The sequence below is a fragment of the Diorhabda carinulata genome, chromosome 8, assembly GCF_026250575.1.
Source record: "Diorhabda carinulata isolate Delta chromosome 8, icDioCari1.1, whole genome shotgun sequence".
In the NCBI taxonomy this organism is placed as follows: Eukaryota; Metazoa; Arthropoda; class Insecta; order Coleoptera; family Chrysomelidae; genus Diorhabda; species Diorhabda carinulata.
In genome coordinates this window covers 8,709,285-8,724,325 of record NC_079467.1, presented here as the reverse complement: position 1 = coordinate 8,724,325, position 15,041 = coordinate 8,709,285, and the positions used below count along the sequence as shown (strand labels likewise).

Here is a 15,041-nt window from a genome sequence, read left to right as displayed (position 1 = left end):
AAGATATTATGTGAACCCCATTTATTTGTATATATGTATGTTTTAATATAAATATTTACATATTTAAGTTTTTATTAATTTTATAGTAGAGAAAACTAAGATGTTTATTCATTTATTCCTAATGTAACTGTTATAGATTGTATGAGTAATTAAAGAAATATGAAGCATCGTGCCAGGCATTTGTCACTAGAATAGAAGTGTCGTGATATGGGATTAGCACAAGATTTAACTTGTTAATCATTACTTTTCACTCACTTGAAACTAAATTTTAAAATCAATTTCAAGTGGTTAATCTATTGGTACAGTTTACTGTTCATATCCGAAAAAGTATTGTAGAGAAAATATGGCAATGTTATGCACTATGGCACTAAATGATGTTTTCAATAGTTGCGGTGAGTAGTATCATTTAAAAAATACTTCATGAGGAAACTCGATAAGCCAGGTTTTTGCAGCCAATTCTTGAACTATAAGTGAAGTTGAAGTGTACATGAATGATATAGAATTGACAGAACACAGAGAAGAATAAAAATTGAATCAGTGAACAAACAGCACTGATTCGAATTTACTTGCGCGCAAAATAAGATATTTCGTTAAAATAATCCTATTGTTAAGAAACATAAAATGTATTCTTGACCAAATAGGTGAAGCGTATATTTTTCCTCTGAGTGATGTGAAATTTGACATCATCGTTCATTGAGTTTTAACAAGTATGTCAAATAATTCTAAATAATTCTAATTCTAAATAAACTATTTTTATTCGCATGTAATATTTTAAAAGTAAAGATGTACTTTTTTAAAAAAACTTTATTAACTCGATGACTACAACAATAGGTAATAGAATGAAGACTAACTGTATCAATGAATTAACAAACATTAAATAAAATGAAAAATGTAACAAAATGATTGTTATTCTAATTACAGGATGTCTACATATGTCTGCTGTTAACATTAAAAATATTCTCAGGTTTTATGAGAAAACTAGAAATGCTGAATACAATTAAATATAAAAAAATAGTAGATATTTGTTAACAGGATGTTTCTACACATGTTTGCTGATAAAGTTAGAAAATTATGATCAAGTTTCGTTATAAGAAAATAAGGTGTATGAACTGCACTGTTATCACTTAATTATGTTGACTTATGTAATTTATTATATGACTCGTAGAATCGCGGACCATATTACAATGAATTTAATTCAGTAAAAAGCTCGAAATTGTATCTTGTATCCGGTGGATTTTGACTATTTTACATGTATAATGATTTTATAACCGGAACTAATTTATGACTATCACTCAAGAAACAAATAAATTATGTACAGAACAGTATGATTGTTGTAAATAATGGAATTGTAAAGAGACAAATCGTAATATTAAACAAAATAAAAGGGAGGGAATACCAAACGTAATCCAAGGTAAACACTGTTGTTAAATATGATGATTTAAATACACACAAAATATCAGACACGCTTGCAATGATATTGTCAATTGCGCCCAGAATGTTAAGATAATAACCCAAGATGCTCCACCCTACTATAGATACTGTTATATGTTACGATTCTTCAATTGCGGCAGTAGTTCCCGAACCAAGATCGTTCAATTGTCAATCTCGCCGTAGACTATCCCCAATTTACGGTTTACATACTACTGTAGAAATTCATGAGTAATTATAAAAGTTAGAACCTTTTTGAAATCAACAATACATGTGAGTTTAGAGAGGAATCGACTTTTTAGAGATAATTGTCTGAATAGGAATTAGGCTAGTTGAAATTTGACTGAACGACTCGATGTGCTTCATGAATCAGTAATCAAAGTCTAATGTGATTTAATGTTTAGTAGTGCCCATAAATACAATTTTGGATTCAAACAGCGTTAATTAGTGAGATTGGTGTAGGAAATTAAATTAGATTGAGGTATTTCAATACAATATTCGTATTGTTAGCGTTGTTAGATTAGAGACCATTTAAATAAAAAGAGTTTAAATGAACAATATTTGCAGATGGCTTTCCGTAAATGAGAAAAGCTTTCCATATACGGCAAAGACCAAATTCAAATTAACACATTCTTGTATTTCTGCTTAAATTATCACTTTCCTATTATTACCTCCCATCACCTTGTCATTGCCCTTTTTTTAATATTACAGCTAGCTCAAGAAATTATCAAATTCAGTAGAGTAGGGGTGAGTAAATATAAACTGGTATGTACTTTATGCACTACGTTTATAAAGTACTTCTAAATAGTGAAAATATCAGGAATATGAATTATTTTACAAATTGATATATCCAAAATGCTACTAGTTGGTTGCTGCTGTCATTGTAAGTATAATATAATATTGATATATTTGTGAATTTCTTCATATTTATAGTTGTATATTTGTATATCACTTTTAGGATAAGATGTCTATGCTGGTTCCCTCTTGTGATTAAATGGAATTAGCTTACTTGAGTTTAGGCAGCGGATAAATAAACAAGTTTACATGCACTCGGGAATCTGTAGCTGATATACATACATGCAGCTGTACTCCAAATCAGTACTTATACACTCCTACCTTTGGGTGGATCCGTTCTTATAAAGCTAAGTATTTATAGTTATTCTAATATCAATTGCAGATTATAAAAACCGGTTCGAAACCTTTGCCGACAATTTTGTTTGATCTACCATAGGCGTAGATACCTCATTATATAATTATATAATATAAATTTATTATTTTTATAAATACTTATTTGAAGAAAAAATCATTATTATACCTCGTTAACTTGCTACAACTGCATATTAAATAATAAAACGTAAATAGACGAGTAGAAAGTACCTGCCTGAAAGGGCGTTTGGTTTAAGCTGGGTACCAGATGTAAACTAAGCCCTTTTTGTACTCCATTCATTTTTACTTCTGGAAAACGAAATTTCAAAGCAAAAACCATGAAGGAAAATAAATTCTGTGCAAATAAAACAGAAATAAAACCATTTCAATTCCAAAGTATCTTTATAAATAATCATATCAGTCAATTATGATGGGTTATAAAGATGGTGATACCACTTACACATCTTCTTCTTTGATAACATGTTCAACACAGTTCTGGAGGCTGATTACATTTTCGTAATTCTGATTTTACCTTTGCTCTTATTAATTCTATAGGATTAAATACGCAATAGTCAGGAGGTAGTCTGAGAAGACTATAAACTTGTACTTTGTACAGCTTGTCAATGTAATAAATTTTCTCTAACTTTAGACCTTTAATAACAGTAAGCAATTCTTTGTTTATGGGGCCTTTTTACGATTGCTGGCAGGAATAGAAATATTTTTTTTGAAACAAATACTAAAATTTGAGCTTTGTTAGTACTACTATTTTGTATCTTAAGGAGTTGCCGCGAGTAGTAGGAAGCGTTGTCCATAACAATTACTGACTGTTGTGGAATGTTAGGTAAATGCTGTTCATTAAACCACTTTTCAAATAATTCTGCTGTCATATCTTCTTGATAATCAGCTGCATAGTTTTATATTTTTTTAGCAGATATTAATAAAGTATTAGGCACTCTCGGGGGTTTTTCACCCTCTCGGGGGTTTTTCACCTTGGCGTGGTGAGAGGGCTTAGTAGCTTTCAATATCCAGGGAGCGATGCCGGCGGTAGCATAGCTACTGGTAGGGCCACCCTTGCCGGTAAGGTCTCAAAGAGATGAAAGTGAAGCTAAGAAAACCCACAAACGGTGAGGCGTCTGACCCAGAGTGGGCGGCTTCAAACAGCGTCTGTATCTCCACGTTAGGAGCGGCTGAAATACACACTCGCCAACACGCAATGGCAAGCGTGGCGTTTTATTTGCCAAAAAACCCTCAAAGTTATGTCGAGTTTTAAAACAATTACGGAACGACCCCAGGCAAGTAGGATAGATCGTCCAAAATCTTGTGCTGAAGAAACTTCAGTCAGTCCCATGGATTCTGGGGGGGACAAAAATCCGACAAGCAAATCAAGTAGAAACACTAAGATCTTTAAAATCATAACCTACAATGTAAGAACATTATCGTCAAGTAGTAAACTTCTAGAAATGGAAGAGGAGATTAAGGACATAAGCTGGGATATAATCGGTTTATGTGAAACAAGAAGAAAAGAAGAACAACTTCTTAAATTAAAGTCCAGACATCTCTTTTATCAAAATGAAAATCCCAACAGCCCTGACGGTGGTATAGGATTCTTAATAAACAAACGACTTGAAAAATCAATAGTCACTCTAAAGACTATATCAGACAGAGTGGCATATATAACACTTTCCATAAGTAAAAGGTATGAAATTAAAATTATTCAAGTATACGCTCCTACGACAGCCCACACAGATGAGGAAGTTGACATCTTCTATGGTGACATAGAAATAGCACTTAAAGAGAATCGATGTTACTATACTTTTATTATGGGGGACTTCAACGCCAAAATTGGAAAACAAACAGATATGTCGGAGGTGGCAAATGGAAGCTTTGGAATAGATGGTCGAAATGAGAGAGGACAGACATTGATAGATTTCCTGCACAATCAAAAGTTATATGTAATGAACAGCTTCTTCCAAAAGAAATTGCATAGACGATGGACTTGGGTAAACCCAAATGGAAGAACAAAAAATGAAATAGACTTTTTTATCACGACGCGGAAAAGATTTGTCACAGATGTTACAGTTCTAAATAAATTCGGTATAGGGAGTGATCATAGAGCTGTAAGAGCAACTGTAAGAATAAACGCCAGAAATGAACGACAAAAAATGATAAGAAAGAAACAACAAATAAAGTGGGAGACCCCAGAAGATATTGATGCGTATAATACTTTCTTAACTGAATCCCTGAACACGAACCAGTCACTAGACATAAACATATTAAATGAAGAAATCACTGGAACAATATTAAAAGCACAACAAAAATACTGTAAAAGAGATGGAGATAAAGAAGAAAAAATAAGCAAAAATACAAAAGATCTAATTAGACAAAGAAGACTTCTAGTAGAACAACAAAAGGAAGATACAAGCGAAATAAGAACACTAAATAAGACTGTTTCAAAAGAAATACGGAAAGATTTAAGGAAATATAACACAGAAAAAACCAGACAAGTAATCGAAGAAAATAAAAGTATGAAGGTGCTTAGAAGGAGACTAGCTGATGGGAAAAAGGAAATCGTCAAACTCAAGGATAACAACAAAAAAGAAACAAACAATAGGAGAGAATTGGTAAAAATTGTAGAAGAATTCTACAAGGAACTATATAGGAGCAGAAGAGAAGAATTAAATATCACAGAAAATAAAATCGTAAACCAAGGTTCAGAACTTGTACCCGAAATAACAATTGAAGAGTCAAAAAATGCCCTAACGGAAATGAAAAACAAGAAAGCGACAAGAGAAGACCAAATTGTGATAGAAGCTGTCAAAGTTGGGGGTGAGAAACTTTTAAAAGAAATAATCTCCCTCTTCAATCTATGTCTACAAAAGGGGGAAATCCCGGAAAAGTGGAGAAATGCGACGATAATTCTCATCCACAAAAAAGGGGATATAACGAACCTTGAAAACTATAGACCTATAAGTCTGCTTGGAACGAAAGTTAGACTTTTATCAGCCCAGAGAACAGGCAGGGTTCAGAATAGGGTATGGAACAAACGACCATTTGCAAACGATTAAGATACTGATAGAAAAATCCATAGAATATAATAGGCCCATCGTAATGATATTTGTCGATTTTAGAAAGGCGTTTGACACAGTTGAACTTCCAGCAATTTTATCAGCCCTGCAACAATGTAGGATAGACTACAGATACACAAAGCTCATTAAACACATATATGAAAACGCAACTCTAAATGTAAATTTCCACGAACCAACAAATAAGATACATGTAGGACGCGGGATTAGACAAGGAGACACTATCTCTCCTAAGCTCTTCACATGTGTGTTGGAATACTCTTTCAAAAAAACAATTAAATTGGGAAGGGAAAGTTATAAATATCGACGGTGAGTATCTAAACCACCTGCGTTTCGCAGACGATATCGTCATAATCACCGACAATATGCAAGACGCTCGGCAGATGGCCACGGATTTGAAAAGAACCACAATGAATGTTGGCCTAGAAATAAATCTAGACAAAACCAAATTCCGAATGACGGATGATAGATGGACGAAAAGAATATTGGAGTGGAGGCCAAGAATGGATAAGAGAAGTAGAGGCAGGCCGCCAACAAGATGGAGTGACGATGTAAAGAAAATAGTAGGAAATTGGATACATACAGCTCAAGATAGAGATAGATGGTTTAAACTAGAGGAGGCCTATATCCAGCAGTGGATGGAAGATGGCTGATAGATGATGATGAGGCACGAAACCGACTTTGCTTCCAGCGGGTACTATTATAATGCGTTTTACTATTGTCAACCTAACCGAAATTTACCACATCGTGAGTGTCAAACCATGTTTCATCTAGATAAATTATGTGTCTATTAAAACTTCGGTAGTCTTTTACGCAAATAATGTCGCCATTAAACGATCCTTGACGATTCGGTTATTGCCATCAATTTATTCAGTTTTTTGTGTTTAAAACCACATGCTGACAAAACTTGACGCATGTTTCTAAACTGGTATAATTGCATTCTGGATAATTTGCTACCTTTTCATGTATTACTTCTAATTTCGCAACCCTATTCGCCTTATATAAATTATAAATTGTCCTAGGTATAAAATCTTGAGTAGCTTTGTCAACTGATTTCAGTTTTTCTTACATGTTTTTAGGTTCTATGAATGATCCACAGCAACTCCTTTCGTGGCTATTCATTAATTCTTATCAGCAAGAAGCTGATAAAGCAAAAGAAGCAAAATTGAATAAAAATCGGCGAAGACAAATTTCATACATGAATACTGGCACAGTCCTTTTCCTGATACAGATACTATCATGTCCATCGCTACGGGAATTACTGGTTTGAAGGTAATGAAAAAAACAAAGGGACAAAATATAGGCGAATTGAAATTATCAAAGAGAGATACAATAAATCCGTAATATGCGATAAGTAACAAAATTGAAATTCATGACGATGTGATTCCTGTCATTCATTTCTGCTGTTTCAACGCATTTGTATTCTGAAAAAAAAATCGATGAGGAGCTTGAAAATTATATGAATTACGAACTAGCACCATATTCGCATGTTCTGTTTTGAGATGGCGAACTGCGAAAGACAAAAAATCCACTTTCCCGGCAATTCAAATTAATTTAAAAAATTTAGAAAATGTTCATTATGTTATTGATGGATGCATGTTATTACATGCCTTTAAAATGATATGTATTATGTGAGTTATTTAAAAAATAATTATCACAGTAATACGTGGTATTCGACGGATATAAGATGGATTCTATTAAATCAGATGAAACAAATCGTCGCGCATTGAAAAATAAATGTGCAGATATTGAATTCAATGATGATAGGCGTGTGAATATCGCTAATAATAAATTTTTGTCAAATAAAAGTCGCTTGATAGAAATGTTGAGAATTAAATTAGTAGACAACAATATTTTACGTATGTAACATTTTCTCGCAAATAACAGGTCCGTATGGTGTGATGTTTGTAATGGGCTAAGTTGTCTCATTCAAAAACGAAGTAGCAATTTTTTGTGAATTCTGATTGCAGGCCCTTAGTTTCATGAAACTCCAAAATTAAAATAGTGATGAAGATAAATTGATTGTTGATACAGCAATCAACTTAAAAATAAAAAATGTTATAGTTCCAGAATATATTGACATCTTGGTTACATTAACGGCATTAGTGGATAAGGATCAAGAAATATATTTTCTAACACCATCCCGAGGCAAGGTCGAGCAAGAAATATTTTCTTCGAAAAGTTTAGAGAAATCTTCACCAAAATGTAAAGAACACTTTTTTACATTCTTTAACGGGTTGTGACAATACTTCTGCATTTTTCAATACAGAAAAAAATGAGTTTGCCAAAAATTTTGAGAAACGTCATGATTTACATGAATCAGAAAAATATTCGAACGTCAAAAAATACTTCAATAATATATTTCAATTGAATACATTGCGATACCATTTTTTCATTAAAGCTACAACCAAAAATACAAGTGTTACTTTGTTACCACCTATAACCGATACCGCATTTGAACACCTGAAAATAGTGTAACTGCAAACCCAGTTATAAATAATGGAGATTGGAGTATCTCAATAATATTTTTAACCCTATAACGATAAACCAATTACTACCACCGGATAATCTACTGCCAATGTTATTTTGTAATTGCAAAAAAAGGGTGTGGAGCATGTGGATGTAGGATGTTTATATTTTGTAGTATGTTTACAATACATCGGAAATATTTATCTTAATACTTTACCTACCATTAAAATAACTGAAGTGGGAGAGAATATGATGCAGATCAATAATGTAAAATGCCTAAACAAACGAACATTTTATTTTAAATTTCAATATTTAATATACATTCATTTACTTTTTATGTAAAAAACCATTTCACATTCTAATATGCCTTATACTAATTAAATTATTATGAATATCCTTTTATAATCATTTTTATTTATGTTATTATTTATGTTTGTATAATTTTGACGCTCCAGGTTCTCCGCTAAATATCCCACTGTGTAATTCGTCCGCAGGATACTTAAAATTTAGTTTATTTTACTCTATTATAAATATTATAAAATCATATATATTATTGAACAAGGTGTTAACAGAATGGGAATTCACAACAATAATATGATAACAGTACAGTAACATAAAGAGAGGAAAACCTCAAGTCTAATAAGAAAAGACAGAAGCAATAAAATATAAGAAAAGACGGAAAGGAAGACCCAGGAAGCTCGGATACAGAAAAGAGGAAGACAAAAGAAAACTTTACAGCAGATGGATGAAGTAGGGAAGGATCAAAAAAAAAGGAAAAATGGATGGAAAACGAATGATTACTGAAATCGCAATACTCTGCCGAAGAAGAAATTGTAGTTAGTCTTATTAATACGTCTTGAAAATTAGTATCTCCATTTTTTTATGAAATTATAAATCTTCTTTGTTTCTTATAGCTCCACCTTTTCGTAAAATTTTGAAGTTTGATTTAGAAGTTCAAATTAACAGTTTTTTTTATATAAAAATGAAGTAGATTCCAAATTCTAGAAAGACTGTGCAAGCTTTGATATAAGAGCCTGTACCGTTTAAAATATGTTATCCTATACAACACTCTTGATAAGAAGATTGAAATTACAAATGACGTCACACGACCCAAAGAATTGATTCATTATTATGGCTGACATAAAAGTTTCTAGATTTATGCTTTCTCACAAAATATAAATTTTATATAAAAATTTCAAATGAACAACACAATCACTTCAATTTCCAGTGAAATCAAAAATATAACACGACAAATAGTTTATGAAATTCTTGATACAAACTGAAGAGAAAATGATAATGATGTAAGATCGATTAATCAAATAATCGATTCCTCGGACCAAATACATTGATTTTTTAAATCGATATGTTCTCCTGAACCGATTCAGTGAATCGATATTTTACCCATGAAAATCGATATTAGGTTTTTTCTGTTTTGGTAAAAACCATAAAATTATTAACAATTAGCTGAAAAAAGTTTGTAATCTTCGACTTCGACTGTTGAATGTGATCAAAGAATAGGCTGGATGGTGCAACACAAAGGCCGCAAAAATAATAAGACTTTATTGGCAGGAGTTGGAAATTATGAGAAATCTTATGAAAATATGTTAGACGTTATTTATATTTTATTAAATCACCAATGTAGTTAATCCAATAATTTACAGGGCAATTTTTGTTACAAAAACAGTTGACAGGAAGAAATCATTTGGTTAAGATATAAGGCCACCCTGGAATTTTCAAAAATCGCTTATCATTTTTTATTTCAAATTGTCCAAAAAAATTATATCCCAAACGATAATGGCCAGGAAAAATCTCTAAGTACTCGGTTTTTGTCAACGCATATTAAGGATATTGCAAAATTATTCATGTTTTTCTACTACTAAAAATTTTGTAGGCGATTATCTGAATACTGCTTTTTTTAGGTTGGCTGGACTTATAGCTTTAACAAATTTACTCCAAATTTTTGATATATCTTGTAAGAGACATTATGTTTGCAAGTACACATTGTATAGTTAATTTGTTATTAACCAGTTGGGGGCGTGGAAGGATTTCAGGGGGCGTATGAGCTTTCCTAGAAAAAATGATAAATAAAAATAAAAAATTCCTCAATTAAAATTAGAATACCGCAATTAAATTGTTTACCAGCGGCAAAATAGCTTAGGACTGTCAGGTGGGGAGTGAGTGAATGCCTTGGCCAGCCGGGTGGTCACTGGTCGCGCTCCGTCCTTTGACCTTGGCTGGCTTACCCCAACCCTGCATTCATGTTCGTGTCAGAGGACAGTCAGTGTCTTTGCGTCTGTGTTATATTTTATCCGTTTGTCGTTTGTTCTGCTGACACCTTTGCTTAATTTTCGTTGTTGCTGTGCTTGTGGCTTGTTTAAAGTAGTTTGTTATGAATATTAGTTCTTAGTAATAGTTGTAGTTCGTCGTAGTAGTATTGCGTAGTAATAAGGTCGTTCATAGTGAGTACTTAGTTTATTTGAGTTACAATAGAGTGAAAATGGCTAAAAACGCACTAGAGAAAAGACAATATTCTGATGACTATAATAAATGTGGCTTTTCCTTTGTTGAGAAAAGTGGAACTCAATTACCACAGTGTGTTATCTGTCATAGCGTTCTGAGCAACGATGCAATGCGACCTGGTCGTTTGGAGAGACATTTGTCTACGAATCATTCCGCTGTGAAAGACGGTTGATTTTTTTATAATGAAAGAAGACAGTCTTAAGCGCATGAAACTTGATGCGACTAGAAGTTTTCGATTGGACAATGAGAAAGCTGTTAAGGCTTCTTACAAAATTGCCTTGTTGAAGGCAAAAGATGAAAAGTCTCATACCATCGGTGAGTCACTCATAAAATCTTGTTTGATTATTCCTTGTAGTGATTTACTGCGTGAGAAAAATTCAGGATTCTAAGGGGGGCGTGGACCAAAAAATATTGAGAACCCCTGTTATAAACAATTATCTGATGATTTTTCACTTTCCACTCTCCAAGTGCACCGTTTGGTTAAAAATCAGCAAAATTCTACATACTCCTACAGCAGTTATTACAGATAATAAAAATCGTTGGCTCACAATGGTTAAAAAAATTACAGGGGCAGCGGAAGATTCCGAAAAAACCAAGATTCAAAAACGACGCACAGCCGCCAATTTGAAATAAATCACTTCAATGAAATTATGGTCAGCAGTCTCTGATATGTACAATAAAATAAAGTTTTTGTTATCTCGTTTTATTTTGTAATATTTCTAAAAATAAATCTTCAAAAAGCCTACTAACGGTTGCTTAAAACCTATATTAGAAGCTAATAAATAGATATAGCTTATTATAAGTAGCTGGTATAAAATAAAAAATCGCTGAATTTTGTTTTGTTAGAAGTTTTTTTTCTGAATTTCTCATTAAAAGGCTTTGTCTTGAACACAGTGTGTTTCGGACATCCCGACAAAAATAGTCTAATGATCCCATTACAGTGGTGCTATTAACATCTGTTCGAACATAAACTGCGAAAGGCTTTTCAGTTATTTGTATCACTTCAATATCTGCAATTGTGGGCGATTTAATATATCATTCAACACAAACGTATCTTCATGGCTAAAAGCAATTTTACTTATAAGAGTCCGAAACTACCTACTGGATTATGGTTTCATATAATTCCATTCTGCGGTCATGATCACCTTCAAGTAATTATTCTTGTACCAGAATTGCTTTATAAGGATCCTACTTATTCTTTTTAATAATATTGCATACAGATATCAATTATGAAATCTAGATTATTTGTTACGTTCAAAACTTTTATTTCGTTTTTAGTCTACGTAACAGACTACTTTAGTAACTCAAGTTTAATATCTTATTAATAGAAACGATCCTAAGTTCGTGCTTCTAAGAGAAAAGGCCAGCTGGTCGACAAGTAAATGGTAAAAATAGTGTATTATTCACGAGTGTATAATGTAGGTTATTACTCACGACGTTAGTTTACTGCCGCGAGCCCTAGCGAGTGGTATAAATCACCGAGTTTTTTTGTTATAGCATAGGAAACACTATTATATTTCATTTGAACATAGTACATAGTTATCGAAAATTATAATAATTGTATATCTCCATAATAATAAATATACATCCTTTTTAGTTTGTTTTTAAACGTTATTTGACAAAAAATATTAATAATAATAATGTTATATGTTTGAGTCAAATTTATATAGTTTCAAAAGGTACTTCAATTAATAAATTGTTTTAAAAATCACGGTGCGTTAAAAACAGATATACGACAAACACATTTAATGTTGCTGTTAGCCCAGTGTTAGTTCTCCGTGCCTTCAAACTTGAGATCCGGGCTTATTTTACCCAGTATGTGGATTTGTTTGTGAGCTTGGTTGTACGGGAAATATGGAACAATGCGCCCCACGTTTTTTTCACAATAATACTAGTATTTTCCATTCATTACTAGCTTATTTAGAAAATTATGTTTAACTTTTTAGTTTGATTTGCTTTAAAAGCGGGCTTAATAGTTTTTTCAAACTACATACATTCAATTTTTTTGTCTCAAAAGTGCCGTGATTAATGGGTATTATAAATGTTGCATAAGCGGTCCTATAATAAATAGATTATACAACAGTCGTGGATAAAATTTATTATTAAGTATACTTTCTACAAATTTTCATAAATATAAGATTTCTTCTATGAGTATTGCAGTAGTTGAGTATTTGTGACATGGAAATTAATATCAATGGTTTAGAAATGTTCTCAGGCGGGATAAAATTCACCAAAAAATCATTCAATAGTAAAATTATATATATATATATATATATATATATATATATATATATATATATATTATATATATATATATATAATAGTATAAAAATACACAATTAATTTAATAAAATTCTGATATGAATTTAAAACTTTATCATTTTACGTTTTAAAACCTATATAGATCTTATAAAAAAATATAGAGTGAAAAAAATTTTAATAAAATTTGAGTTAACAAGAACGGAACATACAAGAATTTTGACATGTTTGACTCAAATTTAATATGAGATTTTTTTAATATTTACTGATTGCTAACGGTAAAACATCACTATAGTCACTCCCCCCGATAGTACGACAACTTTTTTACTTGTTTTTCTGTACAAGCGTATGATATAACCGTTGAAGAGAAAGTAACCACCCCATGGTAACACCCTATAACTTTCGCAAATGGAGATAGACCGCGAAAAATCGGTTTTGACATTTGTGAAACAAACAAACGCAGAAAATAAATTGAGAGGTCATGAGCTTTGGTTCATTTGAAAAAAACGTGGAATGTTTGTTCAGTTTTTTTTGTTGTTGTGATGCGCATCGTGGATTTTGTCGAAGATTTCCATACAATAAGGCGTAGGCCACTGGCCTTATTGTGCGACTTCCCAAGGTTTGCAACCGTTCCGAAAATATCATTAGTGGTGTCCAATATGTCGAAGAAGAAACCTGAACTTTGACCAGATGACGTTCCACGTAATTGAGCAATAGTTAACGTTTCTTACCAAGAGCTTAGTTAAAGATTTGAACATATTCCATTACAAAGTACAGTCAGTAGATCAGCTGTTAACTGTTAACCGTTAAACGCGTGTAACTTACGGTTAAGCCATTTCTCAACGATTCCGATTAAAATTGCAGATCTAAAATAATAAAAACTCATTTTTTGTATAGAAACAATATAATATAATTAAATAAAGAAAGAATCTGACAGCAGTGATTTATGATTGATTAATCAGTGCCGTTATTAACATTATACAACAGTCGTGGATAAAAATTATTATTCACAATGATCTTTTGATGACGGATGATTTATCCTGAACTGATTTTGCAAGAGCTACCAGAACGTTTTATTACTCTGATGTATTTATTGATAAACTATATATATATATATATATATATATATATATATATATATATATATATATATATATGATATATATATATATATATATGATATATATATATATATATATATATATATATATATATATATATATATATATATATATATATATATATATATATATATATATATATACTCAGTGAATATTGCATTTAGGTACAAAACGAAATATGTTGGACAATGAAAAAATATCAATTACCAGAAGAATGAACGGCTAATGACTCCATTTTATTTTATTGAAACATTGAAACTTATGGACTAAATATTTACATTCAACAAACTCTTTAATTTACAAGCGGAGAATCGTAGCATACATTTAGACATTACTGGCGACACACAAAAAGTGGACAAGTAAGGATAATACTAAAAAAAAGACGACATATTGCAATTCTTGGCGCCTGACATTGTGCAACACAAAGAAAACGGACTAACACGACAAAACGAAAAACCTATTTCTGCCGAATACACTTTGCTGAATTTTGATGTTACTAACAATACTAACAATATTTAAATAATTCATTTTTTCTTTCTCGTTTGGAACAAAATATTTCTATTAGACGTTTTCGCTGTAGGATGCCTCGTGTATTGAATGAGAAATGATGAACAAAAAGTCTCAATTCAATTATTTTTGTCTGAGAATATTTTCTGTCTTTTCAGTGTCAGAGCAAACTCGTTTTTCTTTGTAGTTTGAAAATCTGATTTTCTTTTCTTAATTGCATAGTGTTGACGTTCTTATTTTGTGCTATGTATCGAAATCGTTAAATTTTCTACGACCTTCAGTTTAGTTTTAGAAAGGCTCAAGGTAAATCTTTCTTTTTCAATGCTAAATTCATGTCTTCAAGCTTATCGTCAGGTTTGTTCGGGTATTGGCTAATTAGAACTAGGAAAAGCGCGAATAGAAAATTACCAGCATCCTTGTTTCTGCGTTTGTCTTTCCAGTTCATATTTTCAAAATTGTGGTGAAAAGCTTTCGTTTTTCAACTGCTGCTAATACTGTTTAAGTAGGA

At 31.8% G+C, this 15,041-nt stretch overlaps 1 protein-coding gene across 1 annotated transcript in view; it reads right to left on the bottom strand.

Annotated features, from left to right (window-relative positions):
• LOC130897564 (calcium/calmodulin-dependent protein kinase kinase 1) overlaps positions 1-15,041 on the bottom strand; it is a 509,686-nt gene that overhangs the window by 401,954 nt on the left and 92,691 nt on the right. The window lies entirely within an intron of this gene.